Source organism: Chinchilla lanigera, unplaced genomic scaffold (assembly GCF_000276665.1).
Source record: "Chinchilla lanigera isolate Chin_1 unplaced genomic scaffold, ChiLan1.0 scaffold00073, whole genome shotgun sequence".
In the NCBI taxonomy this organism is placed as follows: Eukaryota; Metazoa; Chordata; class Mammalia; order Rodentia; family Chinchillidae; genus Chinchilla; species Chinchilla lanigera.
Genome location: NW_004955474.1, coordinates 1,026,062 through 1,042,096, shown reverse-complemented (window position 1 = coordinate 1,042,096; position 16,035 = coordinate 1,026,062).

The following is a 16,035-nucleotide window of genomic DNA, read 5'->3' as shown; positions in this document are numbered from 1 at the left end:
AATATAGAAAAAGAATTTGATATAGAGTTAAGAGAGACATATAGAACTCTAATTAGCTGTGGCCAAAATAAATGAACAACAGCAAGGCATATAATATTCAATATATAAGAAATTCAGCACAAGAACAGAATATTAAAAGCTATTAGAGAAAAGAGACTAATTGCCTACAAAAGAAAGCAAATCAGAATACGGGAGGCTTTTCAACACAAATCCTTACAAAAAGGAGACCTTGTAGTGAAGTATTTCAAGTCCTGAAAGAAAACAATTTCCAACCCAGATTGATGCACCCTGCAAAACTGTATTTCACAATCAGCGGAGAGCTAAGATACATGTATGATAAAGAACAACTGAAGAAATTCATAACTGCAAAACTAGCTCTACAAAATATTCTGAAAGGTATTTTAGAAAAAGATAATGAAGACCACATTTCCAAGAACACCAATAGAAAAAAAGCACCAGGTCAGTCAAGCAATTAAACAGATGGGAAAGACAGGGAACCAATAACTTGAAAGTAACATGATAAGGATAAGCCACTACATACCAGTTACAAAGATCAGTGTAAATGATTTCAATTCACCAATCAAAAGAAACAGACTGACAGAATGGATCAAGAAATAAGATCCAACAATATGCTATATACAAGAAACACAGTTAACTAGAAAAGAGATTCATAGACTGAAATCAAAAGGTGGAAACAATACTTCCTGTGGCAGGAAGCCAGAAAAAAGCAGAGGTGTCTGTTAAATTAGCAGACAAAGTGAACATCAAGCCAAGACTGATCCAAAGAGAAAAAGAAAGTCACTTCTTGTTAATGGAAAACTCAGAGAGGAAGAGATAACAAGCTTAAAGCATATACAACAAATATCAACAACCTAACTATAAAGAACAAACATTAACAGACATGAAAAATCAAATAAGCACTAGCATAGTTGTAACGGAGGCCTCAATACCTCACTGTCATAAATAGATCAACTAGACAAAAAATAAAGAAATATCAGAACTGAACCAAACCTGTGAACAAATGAACTTAGTAGATGTCTACAGAGTGTGCCACTGCTCAGTGTCAGAATACACATTCTTCTCAGGTGCACATGGACATTCTCCAAAATAGACCACACGCTAGCTCACAGACCATGCTCAACTAAATGCAAAAGAAGTGAAATTGTCCCATGCATATTATCAGACCATAATGAAATGAAATTGTAAATGAATGGCAAAAACCCCTCAAAACTCCATAAACACATGGAAATCAAATAACATCCTTCTGAATAACCTGTGGTTCACAGATGAAATTAAAGAAGAAATTAAACAGTATCCATAATTAAATGATAATGCCAGTACAGCATAGCAGAATTTATGTGATGCAGTGAAAGCAGTCTTATGAGGGAAATTTATAGTGGTATAATCTCACAACAGGAAAACAGAGCAAGTTCAAATAAACTACCTAATTTTGAGCCTCAAGCTTCTAGAAAAAGAATAACAAGTGAAGCCCAAAGCTCATATGAAGGAGAAAATTATAAAGCTTAGGACAGCATCAGGAGGACATCATGTGGAAAAACATTTTTAAAAAAGAAATTAATGCAAGTGAGACTAAGAAAACAGTACAAATTATCAATGATTCAAGGAGTTGGTTCTTAAAAGGCTAAATAAAGTTGATAAATCTTTACCTTACCTTATCAAAAAAGGAAAGACTCAAATCCATGCAATTAAGAATGAAAAGGGTGAAATCACAATGGGTCCTTTGGAAATCCAGAAGATTATCAATACCTATTCTGAGAACCTCTATTCTAATAAGATGGAATGCACATAAGAAATACATATGAATTACCAAAAGCAGAATCAAAAAGATATAACAATTCTAAATAAACCAATATCAGTCAATAAAGTTAAAAAAGTAATAAGAAACCTACCATCAAAGAAAAGCCTAGGCCCTGATTGATTCATTGTTGAATTCTATAAGAAATGTAGAGAAATCTAATGCCATTACTGTTCAAGCTTTTTAATGAAATTGAAAGGGAAGCAAGACTCCCAAAGTCACTCCTGGAACCAAGTATTACCGTAATACCAAAACCAGAGAAGGATCTAACCAAAAAAGAGAACTACAGGTCAATCTCCCTAATGAACAAAGATGCAAAAATCCTCAATAAGTTACTGGTGAACAGAATGTAGCAAATCATCAGAAGATACACCATGACCAAGTAGGATCCATCCCAGGGATGAGGGATGGTTCAACACATGCAAATCAATAAATGCAGTACACCACATCAAGAGCCCAGTACAAACATCACATGATCATCTTAATAGATGCAGAAAAAGTATTTGACAAAGACCAACATAGGAATAGAGGATCTTTATCTCAGTCAATAGCATTCCTGTATACAAATAACAAACTTACTGAGAGAAAAATTAGGGAAACCATGCCTTTCACAACAGCATCAAAAAAAGAGAAATACTTAGTAATCAATCTAGCAAAAGCAGTTGAAAAAATTTTACACTGAAAACTACAGTTCTCTGAAAAAGGAAACCAAAGAAGATATCAGAAAATGGAAAGATATCACTTGCTCTTGGTTAAGAAGAACTAACATAGTAAAAATGGCCACATTCCAATAATTGTTATACAGATTTAATGCAGTCTCAATCAAAATGCCAATAATATACCTCATAGAACTACAGAAAATATTATTAAAATTCATTTGGAACCAGAAGACACCTAGAACAGCAAAAGCAATTCTGGGACACAAAGGCAAGGCAAGTGGTATTACATTCCATGACTTGAAATTGTACTACAGAGCAACTGTGATAAAAATAGCATGGTACTAGCAAAGTAATAGACACAAGGATCAATGGAACAGATTAGAAGATGCAGAAACAACTCCAAATACACTCAGCCATCTTATGTTTGATAAGGGGGCCAAACACCCTCACTGGAGAAAGGATAGCCTTTTTAATAAGTGGTGCTGCAAAGTCTGATTTTCTATACGCCAAAGACAAAAACTAGACACTTATTTCTCACTATAAACTAAAGTAAAATCAAAATGGACCAAAGATCTAAATATTGAAACAGAAACACTAAATCTACTGGAAGATAGAAAAGGTAGAATTCTTGAAGACATAGGAGCAGTCAAAGACTTTATGAACAAAACTCCAATTACACAGAAAGTACTTTAAAGAATCAACAACTGGGATCTCATCTTCTAAAAAGCTTCTGCACAGTAAAAGAAATCACCAATAGAGTAAAGACACAATCCACAGATTGGGAAATGTTTTTTTCTTCCATTGATCCTCAGACAAAAGATCAATATCTAGAATATATAAAGAATTGAAAAGAATCAAACCCCTCAATTTAAAGATCCACTTCAAAAATGGGCATCTGAGATGAATATACAGTTCTCAGATGAAGAAGTACAAATGGCAAATAAATATATCAAAAATGTGCAATATCACTGCTCATTTGAGAGATGGGACTTAATACAATGCTGAGATTCCATCTTACCCCAGAAAGAATGGTTATGTCAAGAAATAATCCAATAACAAATGCTGACAGGGATGTGGGGGAAAAAGAACCCTTCTCCACTGTTGGTCTGAGTGTAGACTGGTGCAACCACTGTGGAAATCAGTGTGGAGATTCCTCAGCAGACTTAAACTAGAGGTTCCATTTTTCCCCGCTATTCCCTTCTTGGTATATTTCCCAAAGAATTAAAAGCACCATATCACAGTGATATATGCACACCCATGTTCATAGCAGCACAGTTTGCAATAGCTAAATATTGGAAACAGTCCAAATGTCCATCAACCAATGAATGGATAAAGAAGATGATTTTTTTATACAAAAGAGTACTACTCAGCCATAGAGAAGGATAAACTTGAGTCATTTCTAGGTAAATGGATGCACCTAGAACCTGTACTCTTAAGTGAAATAAATCAGACACACATGTGTAAATATTGCATTGCTTCTCTGGTGTGAGAAACTGAAAGTGTAAGTAAGGACCAAAATGTATCACAGATATTGTGAGATAGGAAGAAAATGTCCAAGTGGGGATCGGGGATGGGGAAAGGAAGGAAGGAAAAAGAAAAGAGAATGAGCAAAGAATGATATAGTGGATACAAAGCTTTTGTAAATAAGAAGGGGAAGAGAGGCAGAAGGGACGGGGAGGGAAGGGAGAAAATAAGAATCAGGGAATTTCATGTATGGGTACACATTCCATATGATGAATGCGACCATTATTTATATGTAAACTGTACCAATAAACTTCATTAATGATAAAAAAGAATGGTGAAAAATGGAGACCAACAAGACTATCGCTGAATGGGGCAATACACAGTTCCTGGCCATCCATAACAACAGATCTCTGTGGCACACAGCCCAGAAACCAAGCCACACCCTCTGCAGCCATCCCCCCCCAGTGATCAGCACGACCAGGTTGTCTGTTTTTTTCCCTTTGTTTCCAATTCAGGATCAACTGCAGAAAGCCACATGTCCCAAATAATTGCATATAGAGCCTTACTTTTAGTTGTCCTTCTTCCAGCTTCCCAATGGCAATGACTTCCCATGAGGTCACATCTCAACACTTTCCTTTTTTCTATAAAGCTTTCACAGCTGAGGTCCATCTCTGAATCTCTGCTAAGAGCAAGCAGTGCCAGCTGACTTCTTTGCTATGAGGAGCCTTGAATAAATAACCTCTGTTCTTTCAGCAGCCTCTGACAGCTCCCATCCAGGGTCTTAGCTTTGTCTTAGGTTATCTAAGTGGATAATGGAATAAACATAGGAAATGAATAAACATAGGAATAAACATAGGAAATCATACAGTGAGCCTTAGTCAGGGAAGATCCCCATGGAGAATGCTAAGGGAAGGTTCTTTTGTCAAAATGAAGGAAAGGTATTTTTGAAAAATGGCCTAGAAAGCTTCTGGAAGATATGAAAGGGAGGAAAATAAGAAATTTGTTTGGCTCTGTAAAATGACTTGATGGGTTAGATGAACTCCTTATTTTTTCAATAAGAAAAGAGAGGAAAAAATGTTCAGTGCTTTGTATCTAAAAGCAATCTTCTTACCCAGGTTTTAAAAGCACTTTGCAAAAGTCATCTAGCATTGAGTATTATAAATGCCTTTTCAAAAATGAGAGCAAAAGCACCACTGATTTTTCCTGTGAGCAGAATAAAGATTTTATACTCTCCCATTTAATTTTCTAATAATTATTTTGGTATAATCATAGGCTAATCTGTATGGCAGGCTTTTACATATTATTCGTGCTATAACAACCCCTCACAATAAAATCCAATAAATAGTTGTTGACTTTTAAATTTAGTATATTTCTTCCCAGTATGTAAAGAAAGCCAGCAGTGTTACACATTTATATGGAATGATTTCATAGCTGAAAGTAACCCTCATCCTGATCTCTGTCAACACTAGTTTTTATCATCTTGAATTTATTCTCCTTGCCTTGATTCTACAAAGGAAGAAAGCCTTTGCTACAATTTTCATTTTTCTACTTTAGACTAGAAGAGTACTTGAATAATATAAATTTGGCCTGAAAATCTAATTCTTTGAAGCCTGGTTATTGTTTTCAATTCCTTCAGAAAAGCACCTCTATTAGCTACCACCACTCTGGAGAAAAGGACTTCTCTGTATAAAAACAAATGGCTATACATTATTTTAAAATCAAAGCCTAACTTCCAAGAATACCTGCATGTTACCTGAAAATTTCAAAAGGTTAATATTAAATACTATAGCAGGTGCATGCCAGTTGCGGTTCTTTCAGCAGAGAGGTAGGGAAGTAAAATACCAAGAGGGTTTTATAATTCCAAGATGGTTGGTAGGAAATCTGTTTATATTTAAAAGTGGTCTTTCCCTTGTGGTCTCTCCAGTGTTGGAAGAGGACTCCAGGCTATGGACTCTACCCCTGCCTGGCCGAATGTCACAGACAAGGGCAGTCTGAGTATTTTCTCTGAACAATTCCTGTTGGTATGAATGTTGACTGCAGCGGTGATGAAAGACTTAATTACTCCTAATTACCTTAACCCTGTCCTGTCCAGGCTCAGCTTACCAAGCTGGTCAAGGTTTCTTTTTTTCATAATCTTTCTGCTCCTCTGTGTCCTTTTCAAGGCCCTGCTGGAGTATTACACTCTCACTTCCATGAGCCATACTTTTCAAGAGTAGAATAGGAAATGTAAACACGAGTCCCTTCCTTGTTGGAGGACTTTTAATGAGAAATTTAATAAAATAGAATATGTTTTTAATCTAGAAGTGTTTATCCACTTAACAAATTCTTGGTGACTTCTTCCTACACACTGCAGATTGGCTAGGCGGGGAGCTGAAAGAGATGTGTTCTTTGCACTTGGGCTCATTCCAGGCCTGGGAAACCCAGGGCAGCTGCTGGGGACCCACGCAGATAGTCCGGGTGGGATCTGTGATCCTCTTTTCTCAGATACTTAAGAATAATTGTTCAATAGTGGTTGTACAACAAAGGAAGTTCCTTGCCCTGGCAAATGGTAGTGGTTGTTGTTTTGGATGCCATGGGCTTACTGGTCTTTGGGTCACCTCACAATTGATCTTTCCTGATGACACCAATTTGGCTTTTGTGATATTACTTGTGTCTCACCTTCTCTGGTTTCCTTGTTTCCCATACACACAGAGCACAAGGAACCTGTGCATGGAACGCATATTATTAAAGGTTCCAGAAGATGTGATTACCAAAGCAGTACAGGAAATAGTCCTACGTGTGTGCTATCCACTCTCATTTTAGATTTCTTGGGCTGCCAGCTGTACGAGGAGCTCATTGTTTTGTTTCTCTGGCTCCTGCTGTGGATGCTGTTTGGTCATTTGCTCTTTTGTGGTTTTCCATTTCTCCTTGACCCGCTCCAGTCTCCCACATTCCTGCTCACTTTGAATGTAAAGCAATTTTATTCTCTATTTGCCCTCTGGACTGATCCCAGTCATGTCTAGAGGACTCCCCTTTCACAGCCACAGTAGACTGTGGAATTACTGTGTTGAAAAGAAGACTTTCTGCTCCACAGAGAAAATGTTGTCATGCCCATGGGGATGGTCCTGCATTTAAACAGCAGTGTACTTCCTCCGTCACCTGTGTGAAATCTCCCATGCCAGGAATCACCATGGAGACCCAGACAGAGGGTGTGGCCTGCCACGACTGCTGGGAGAAGGAGCCTTGGGAAGTCAGGAAGGCTTCACAACATGGGATGTTCTGGCTTTACAGTAGGAGATGAGCTTACCTGGGAGAAAATCTTTAATTCCAGCTAATCACATGGATATTGGTATAGTTAAGGGAATCTACTAGTTGTAATTAGTAGGATAGGATAAATCATATTTCCATTCCTCGTATTTTGAAGTACACTGTTATCCTTTTTGATGCACTTTCCTGTTATTTAATCCTTTCTGGTCCTCACTGTCACTGAAGCTCCTGTTTTCTCAACTGTGGCTCATCTCCTCATTTTTACTTTCAAGAGCTTTGCTGTCCCAATCTACGTCACCACAGTGGGTTCTGCTGTTTCAATGCTGTCCTTTCACCAGGCTTGACTGTGGCCCCTCTTTTACCATTACCCTGCACAACTTGTCAGTTCTTACTGCTGGATAATTCCCATCTTTTCCTTTTTTAGTCTTGTTGTTTTCTTGCCATCCTCAGAGAAAATTATAAAATGAGAACTGAAAATAAAATAATTTCCTGCCCATATGCTTAACAAAATTGCCTGCACTGTCCTGTGACATGTGAAATAGTACTAAGATGGAGCACAGAATAATTAATTTAGCTTCTTCTTCCTGGAAATATTTACTCCTCAGAAATAACTCTGAATTAACCAGACCAATGGCTTGATCATTCAGATTTGCTTCCAGGCCCTCAAATTCTTGTGCACCATCCCATAACACAGCTTGACGTGACCCTAGCCCATCCATTCTGCAAGGGGTTGTCTTGCATATCAACAATGGTCGTATGGATGTATCTTGCAGCTGGACCACTGGGTTTTCTTGGTCCTCTCTTCTATATGGTGTGCTAGCTTAGACCCTTCCTTTATCTCTCTATAGATCTGTCTATGTGCTGTGCTGTCATTTTTACTCTGCTCTGTTGGTGGTTACTGGGTGGCCACTGAGTACTTGGGGTCTTATCCAGAATTCCTAACAGAAGACAGTTCAAGTGTTCTTTAACCCTCATTTTCCTATTAAATTACATGCTTTAACAGGCAAATTTTCTGGGTGGTGTGGGGCTGGCACAAATAACTCAAGGCTGACTGCTGCTGACCCTCCCCTTCTGTCTATACTCCTTGGCATTTGTTCCTACACTGTGACTGGGCATGCTTCCTCTTATGTCCTCTCGCATCCTCGTGCTCATTCCCAGAAGTGATTTCCTTTATACTTCAGTGTGTATTAGTCACATTCTAACCAGTGGAACAAAACACTTGACAGCTCAGCTTAAAGGATGAGAGGTTTATTTTGGCTTATGGTTTCAGTGGGTTCACTCCATGGCCAGCTGGCTTTGAGACAGAAATGGTGTGGTGGAAGAGTATGGTAGAAGACAGTTGCTCAACCAATGGCAGCCAGGAAGCATAAAGAGAGATGGAAGGAGACAGGGGCAAGAATACCCCCTTCTGGGTCATACCCACAGGGACCCACCTCCACATAATTCCCACTTCCTAACTGCTTATTCAGCTATGAACTCATGAATGGATCAAGCCACTGACAAGTACAGCATACTCATGACCTAGTTGCTTTCTTAAAGCCTCACCTCTGAACACATGAGATATTTGGGGGCCATTTTAGATCTGAATTGACACATTGGATTTATTTTCACAGTGGAAGACAGCCCCTCAGCCCTTCCCTAGACATGTAAGAGTGGAATGGTTCCAAGAAAACATATTTTGTGGAGGAAGTCAAATCCACACCAGTTTAATACATTCAGAATACTTTCTCTCTTACCAAAGATGCTATTGCTATGGAGAAGAGTTCTGGGTAGATATTAGCAAACTTGCAAATGGTTCCTGGGTGTATTCTAGCAGAAGAAGGACCCAAAGCCAACCCTGTCAGCCTGGATTTGAAGTTCGATATTTGTCAGTGTGGAAGGGATGTTTCTGATCCCAACTGAGTGGCAGTCTCTGCCACTGGGCTGAGGCGGGTGGGGTGCAGAAGAAGCAGCACTGTGTCTGGCCCATCAACTTCTCTCGTAAGCCCAATGCAGGAGGAAGAGACGCAGTGCTCACCTGGAGGGCTGCACAGATTCAGGGAAAAAGGATGAAAACCAGGTTGCCTTCCTGTTTCCCTCACCCAGAAACAGCTTCCTCAGGATTTAAAAAGCTGTGAAATAAATTTCAATCATTCACTGCCCTCAAAATCTAATGGAAGCATTCTGTTGTGTTCAGGTAGCTTTCTGGCCACCTGGTGCTATCAGTCAGTTCCTCTGGCTTAAGAATGCTCTGTGACCCAGACAGTCTCCGTGCCCTGCCTCGCCCTGTTGCCTAAGCCCGAGGACGTCAGACTAGTACAGATATTTGGGTTCCCTGAGAACAAAGATGCCCAAATCAATGAGGCAGCTGCAGCAACAGCCAGGCTCTTAGTCCTTTCCACTGGACGGCACGGCCGATCATGAGTGGGTAACTCTTCTGAGGACATGGTGCCTGCTGGTGCCATTCCAGAGTTTAGAAAGGTGTGTGCTGCCCACACAGGGTTTGAAAAGCTGCAGCTCTTTGGTAAGGTTATCAGAGTTTGTTATGTTATGATAATGAAGGAAGTCAGGGTCATTTCTGACTGATGGCAGGGATGGAGTGCTAGTGGTCTATAGCATGTTTTCTGCATTACCAAATACCTTTATGCTAAGGATCGCTTTCAACTTAAAGTATTTTTAGAAAGAAAAATACCACACTATTTCTATAATGTTAAATGCATGTATTGATTGAAATACAAGCATCCTGATTGCAGAAACATTTAACTGACACTGAAAGTCTGTGAACAAGATCAAGATCAAGATCAAGAATAGGATCTTGTTCAAGAATAAGATCAAGAACACAACTGCGTTCAAGAACAGGATCAAGAACAAGATCAAGATCAAGAACAAGATCAAGTCTGTGAACTAATCAAGAAAAAGTGAACATTTCATGGATAAGTAGTGGTTATGCTGACCCAGGAGGATTTATGGAGTGTGATGAACAAGCCAACTTTACCTCCTTTGCAACTCACGTGAGCTTGCTTTGAAATTTGCAGGTGTAGTTCCTTCCCATCCACTTAAATGATACTTAAATGAAGACCCATGAATTTTACGATTATGCAGCATTGTCCTTAAATTCAGTCTCAGTTGAGAACTCAAGGTCCAAATCAAGTCAGTGCTGAGGACTCAGTGATCCTGTCATTAAACCATTGGACACAAGGGAAGGCCACCATTCCATCTGATTACTCTGTCACTGCCTTGGTTACTTTTTTTTCATTGTTGGGACAAAATAGCTGACACTCATGACTACATGTGACTTGTGGGGGAGGACATCCAGACACAAACTATAACATTCCACCCTTTCCCCCGAAAGACTCATTCCCATCCCTTTGTGCAAAAGTTATTTTAGTCCATCTCTAAGAGTTGCTGAAATCCTAACAGTTTCCGCATTGTGGAAGAGTCCACAATGTTCTCCAAGATCTAAGGCAAACTCTTAGCTGTGAGCCCTGTACAAATGAAAAGTTAAATATTTTCAACATTCCATGGCATGAGGTAAGCTACCATTCCAAAAGCTACAAACAGGGGATACAAAGTATTAGGGCCAAAGCAAGTCCAAAATCCAGCAGGGCTAACATTCAGTCCTGTAGTTCCATGTGTAACATCTGAAGCAATCTGTGGTAAGTTGTGAGCTCCAAAGGGCTTGTGTGGCTCTGCCCCTATGGCACTTCTGGTGGTTGTAGCTCCTATGGCTTCTCTCTTAGACCCACTTTGCTCCCTCCCTGCAACTTTCCTTAGGTGGTCTATGTTCCTGGCTTTTCCAACCTTCTGGGGTCTCCACTGCACCTTTGGCTTCTCATTCACAGCTTCATACACTGCCCTCTCAGGGGCACACTGCCTGGCCTCACAGCCCTTCTTCTAGAATTAAGGTGTAATCTGCCTTAACCCCACAACTCTTGCATTCTCCATGCACCTAAAACCAGTGCCACGTGTATGCTGCCAGGGTCTGCTGCCAGCTGGAGCAGTAGTCAGGCTTCCTCTTCTCTTGGCTGTAGGGGTCAAGAGCCTGGATTGCTGAGCACTCTGAACCTGATTCTGAGGAACAAATTCTCTAGACCACTGCTGTTCTGGTACATGGTGTGGCCATTGCTGCCATTCTGGAACATGGTACTCTGTGGATTTCTTCTCAAAACAAAATCTATCATCTTTACAGTTTTGAGGCTGCAAAGGTGGAGACTTGCTGCTTCTTGTGATGCCTACAGGCCATCTTTTTTATTCTTTTGTTCCTTCTCAGCAATCAAGATCTCCTCTGCTTTATCTTTGCAATTCACAGCTTTACTGGAGCTTCCCTTCTGGCCAAACTCACATTTTAAATAATTCTACTGGGCTCTTTGCTCTTGATTCTCAGCATAAATCAGGCTAAAAAGCCCCCAACAATAGCCGCACCACAGCCTCAACATCAGACTGCCTTGAAATTTCTTCTGCTAGATTATTTAGTCCACAGCTCTTAACCTTAGTCTCAGGCAAAATCTCTGGACAGGAGCAAAAGGTAAACCTTTTGCCCAGCCATAACAAATGTCATCTAGAATCCAACAGCCAAAACAGTCCTTTCCAGCAGAAACCTCCCAAGCCTGGTCTTTACCAGTAGGATTTCTACCAGCATGCTGGTCTTCTGCGCTCTGACCAGAATCTCCCATACAGAACAGCTGAAGGTGTTCCATCTCTACTTTTTCAGGGGACTTCTCCAAACCTTTCCAACCTCTTCCTGCAAGCCATTTGCAAAGGCTCTTGAACCACATGGTCAGGTATAGTCACAGCAATGACCCCACTCCTGGTACCAAATTCTGTCTAGGTTAATTTTCTCTCATTGCTAGGACAAAATACTTGACACCTATGACTGCAGGAGGCTTTGGGGGGACATCCAGACACCAACCACAAGTCACTTTCTTTACTCCTTAGCTCCCAGTGGAACCCTTCTAGGTTCTTTCTGCTGAGGTCACCTTGGACTTGCAGGCAGTTTTCTAGGCAATATCTTATAAGACTTTGCATCAGCTTTCTTGTGAATGATCCATCTTTAATCTACAAGAAATTACCATTTTTTTTCACAGTAACAACCCTGGGAACACAGGCTGATCCAGATGCAGCACCCACACCTTCAGGCTCCTGGCAGCACAATCACCAGCTGGTCTCACACCCCTTGTACTTCTCAGCTGTGACTCCAACTTCACCTAGCAAACCTCTTGATGGGCCCCCAATGTGAGTATGGCCCGAGAAGGTAGCTTCTACCATAACATAACCCTGAGACCAGGGCTCTTACCCAGTGACCACATTCTGCATAGCAAGCTTTCCCAATATCACACACTTTTTTTAGCCATTCAACCTGTTTTCAGGCACTAGAGCTAATGGTCAGTGAGGGTCATAAAACTGTTTTTCATTGGTGAATTTTTACAGCTATAATGGTGGCCCAGTGTGGCAATGGTAAACAACATTTATGATTTTAGGGGGTATTGGCTGAAATCAAGACCTCAGGCTTCTATTTTCATATGTAATTCTTTATTTCCTAGGTCCCACCAGACTGTATGTTTAACATGGCAGTTAACCTACATTTTCTTAATTATAGAGCTCATCCTTATTTTTCACTATTGTTATAAGACAGAAGCTCAGCTGGCACTGACTTATTGATAAGTGGAATGAATTGAGACTTAAAGGAAGACATGCAAGTCCACAAGGAGGGCTGCAGGATTCAGGTACTGAAATGAAGCAGGACTTTAATTCCTTTTTTCTCTTTATCATGTGCTTTAAACTATAATTAAAAAGAAACCATGATACTTCTTAGGCCTATGTAAAATGAACACATTTCAAAGATCTTACTTACTTATTAATTATCAAGAAAGCCGTAGAGATGTTAAAATTCTTCCAGAAATCATTTGAGAAGTTAGGCATGTAGAGGCAACTTTTAAAAAATTTACTAAAATAACATTGTTGGTTAATTGTGTACAAAAACTGAAAAATGTCCAAGAGGTCAGTGAATGGTAACCTTTAGGATGGTCTAGTCCACAGGACCGACAGTACTGCATTTTCTCCTCTCCCAGAAAAATGTCTACACGATAACACGGGTCCTCACTAGTTTGTGATCTTGAAGAATGAGTTGAGTGAAGTTCATTTCCCTGGGTACTAACTGAGTGGCTGTAATCCTTGTGTGACCCTGAAAGGGCACACTGTCTAAAATTTCCTTATCTCCAAGTTTTGCATAATTTTCTTGACAGTTGATTTACCTTGCTATTAATTAGCTTTTTTTTCAAGCAGGCTGTTGTTGTGTGCATTTCTCAGGCATCTCCAGACTTGTTTGCGCTATCATTGGTAATAGATCCTACCCAGGGGGAAGAGTCTCTTTTATGAAATTCAGTATAGTACAACCCCTGCACTTTCATGTTTTGCTCTGATGTTTCCTTGTGTCAGTCTGTGATTTATAACAAGTCTTTGCTGGGATGTGTGTGCCCCCTTGGAGCTGTGAGGTGGGTCAGCTGCATCTAAACTACAAAGTCTAGAAGTAAAGAAAAATTGGGGTCTTACTACAAGAAGGGAATAGCATATTAAGGTCAAAAGCAAAATCTGTGCACTGTATTTGTGCTTCCTCAGGCAGCGGTACCTTCACCAGCACCAAGTCAAAGACACCAGAGGCCTCTTAGTGTAGAATTCTGCTTTGACTGGGACAAAGTGAAGAAATGCCACTTTCCTTTTGTTCCAGAGTTTGTTAGAAGGGTCACAAATACTGCCTGACCTCATATGCTTTAGAGATTTTTAGAGAACATAGTTTTTCAGGCTCTATTGATGAACTAGTTTGCTCTCTGGTGAATTCAGACATGGAGTCAGGGGACAAATGAGAATGAAAAACACTGTTATGCATCCAAACATGCGTTCTTTCTGCCAACTGAGGCTCCTGGGCTCAGGCTTCTCTTCCTCAGGGTCAGGTTCTCTGAGGAGCACCATGCTGTCCTGCAGGGTCAAGCTGGACAGCTCCAGTACCCCTCGTGCATTTTCTCACAGGCCTCCAGGAACAGAGACATCAAGCACTGTGGCACAGAGCAGCTCAAGTATCCAGATCTGTCTCATGGGCAGACGGAGCAACCAAGATTGTCAGAAATAAAGTGACTCACCAAGACCATCCCCAATTAGAGACAGAGCTAAGACAAAGCCTGGGGATGAGGTCTTCACAGTGAGCTTTAACCTCAGAGTTCACCTGTCTTTGCCAGAGGATGATGTCCTGGAATTACATAGTGTCTGGAAAATGAATTCCTAGTTTCAGAATCTGATAACATTATAAGACTCACATGTGGGAAAAGCAGTAGAATTCAACTCAGGACAATGGTGTTTATGTGGAATACCTGCTAGTCCTAGAGGATGACGCAGCCCCCTGGAAAGCGTTCCAGAAAAGGAGACCCTTTCCTCTCTTCTCCCACCCCACCCGACTCCTCCTGTCTTTGTTCCAGTTACTTTATGGGTTCCACCCTGTTCTCTTAGGGCCTGAGGTAGAGCCTGCTAGGTTCCAGATGACTGCCTCCTTTCTCATTACTCCAGAGGTGAAGACCCTGGGTAAACTATGGGGATATTTGAATTGGAAGGATAGCCTCTTGTCTCCCCAAACTGTAGCCAAAGAGAACACAAATCTTGGAGCCCAAAGACTTCCATATGGTTGAGTGACCATAATTACGAGAGGTTCCATGGGTGACACTGGAGACAATCTCATATCAGAGATTGACAGAGACAAGAGATCAGAGACAATCTCATATCCTGTGTACCCCAGTACGACAAGGGAATGCAGGTGGGAGTCCTTGAACCCTGAGAAGGGTGCAGGAATGGCTGCGTAGGAAAGACAGCAGCTATGACATTAGAGGGACAGAATGAGTGGACTGAGAAGTGGGGGACCCAGTGGACAGCCTAGGCTGAGAGGACAGTGGCTGAGGACTTTGGAGGTCAGGATGAACTGTGCCTCTGCAGAGAAATGGCAAAATCCCTCCCAGTGGTCAAACTTGGCTGGAGGTCCTCTGGGCCCCCTTCTCTGCTCAGTCTTGACTTTGGCACACATGCTGTCTTTGGCCTAGTCAAGACTTAGACTGGAGATAGAAACCCAAGTCATTCTCCCACCCTTTGTAATTAATCATGCTTGATAACTGATCAACTACCCCTTCCCACCGTTGATGTATGAGTCTGTGGCCTGCCTTCTGCAAGCATCCAAGACTCTCCTCACCCTGATATCATCTCCGAGTAACTTTCCATCCAACACCACCTCACTCTGCTCCTTGACCTCACATGAGCCCTGCTTGTTCTTGCTGTCTTCGGAGTTGAGCCAGTCCCCCTCTCTACTGCAAACTTCTATTTGGATCATCTTGCATAAAGTCTTCTTTCCAATTTTAACGAGTGTTAGAATAATTTTCTATTTTAGAAGGATAGGAAGGCACAAAGACCCAGCGCACCTCACCTGTTTAGCAGCTGGGGCTGGGATGCTACAGAAACTTCCCGAATCCAGATGCCACCACCCAGCCACCCACCAACTCCAGATGCCATCTAAGAGCAAAAGAGGGAGAAATCCTTGAGTAGCTGGAAGAAATAGAGTAGCAAACTGTAAAAATTTTATAGAGCAGCAAACTGTAAAAATTATGTTATCTGGATTGGTGCCTTTGTTTCTGTTTGCAAGGAAAATTGAGGCTGATAAGCAAAGTTCAGGTTTGGAAAAGTAAATTTGTATATCTTCCTATATCTGCGCTGCTTTACTCATTTAGGAATCATACATTTCTGAAAAATGTCATCTCCAGAATAATTTAACTTTTTTTGACCCCAGAAAAAGTCAACATACTTTTTGTAGAGCCTGATTACTGTCTCCTAACAGATATCTGT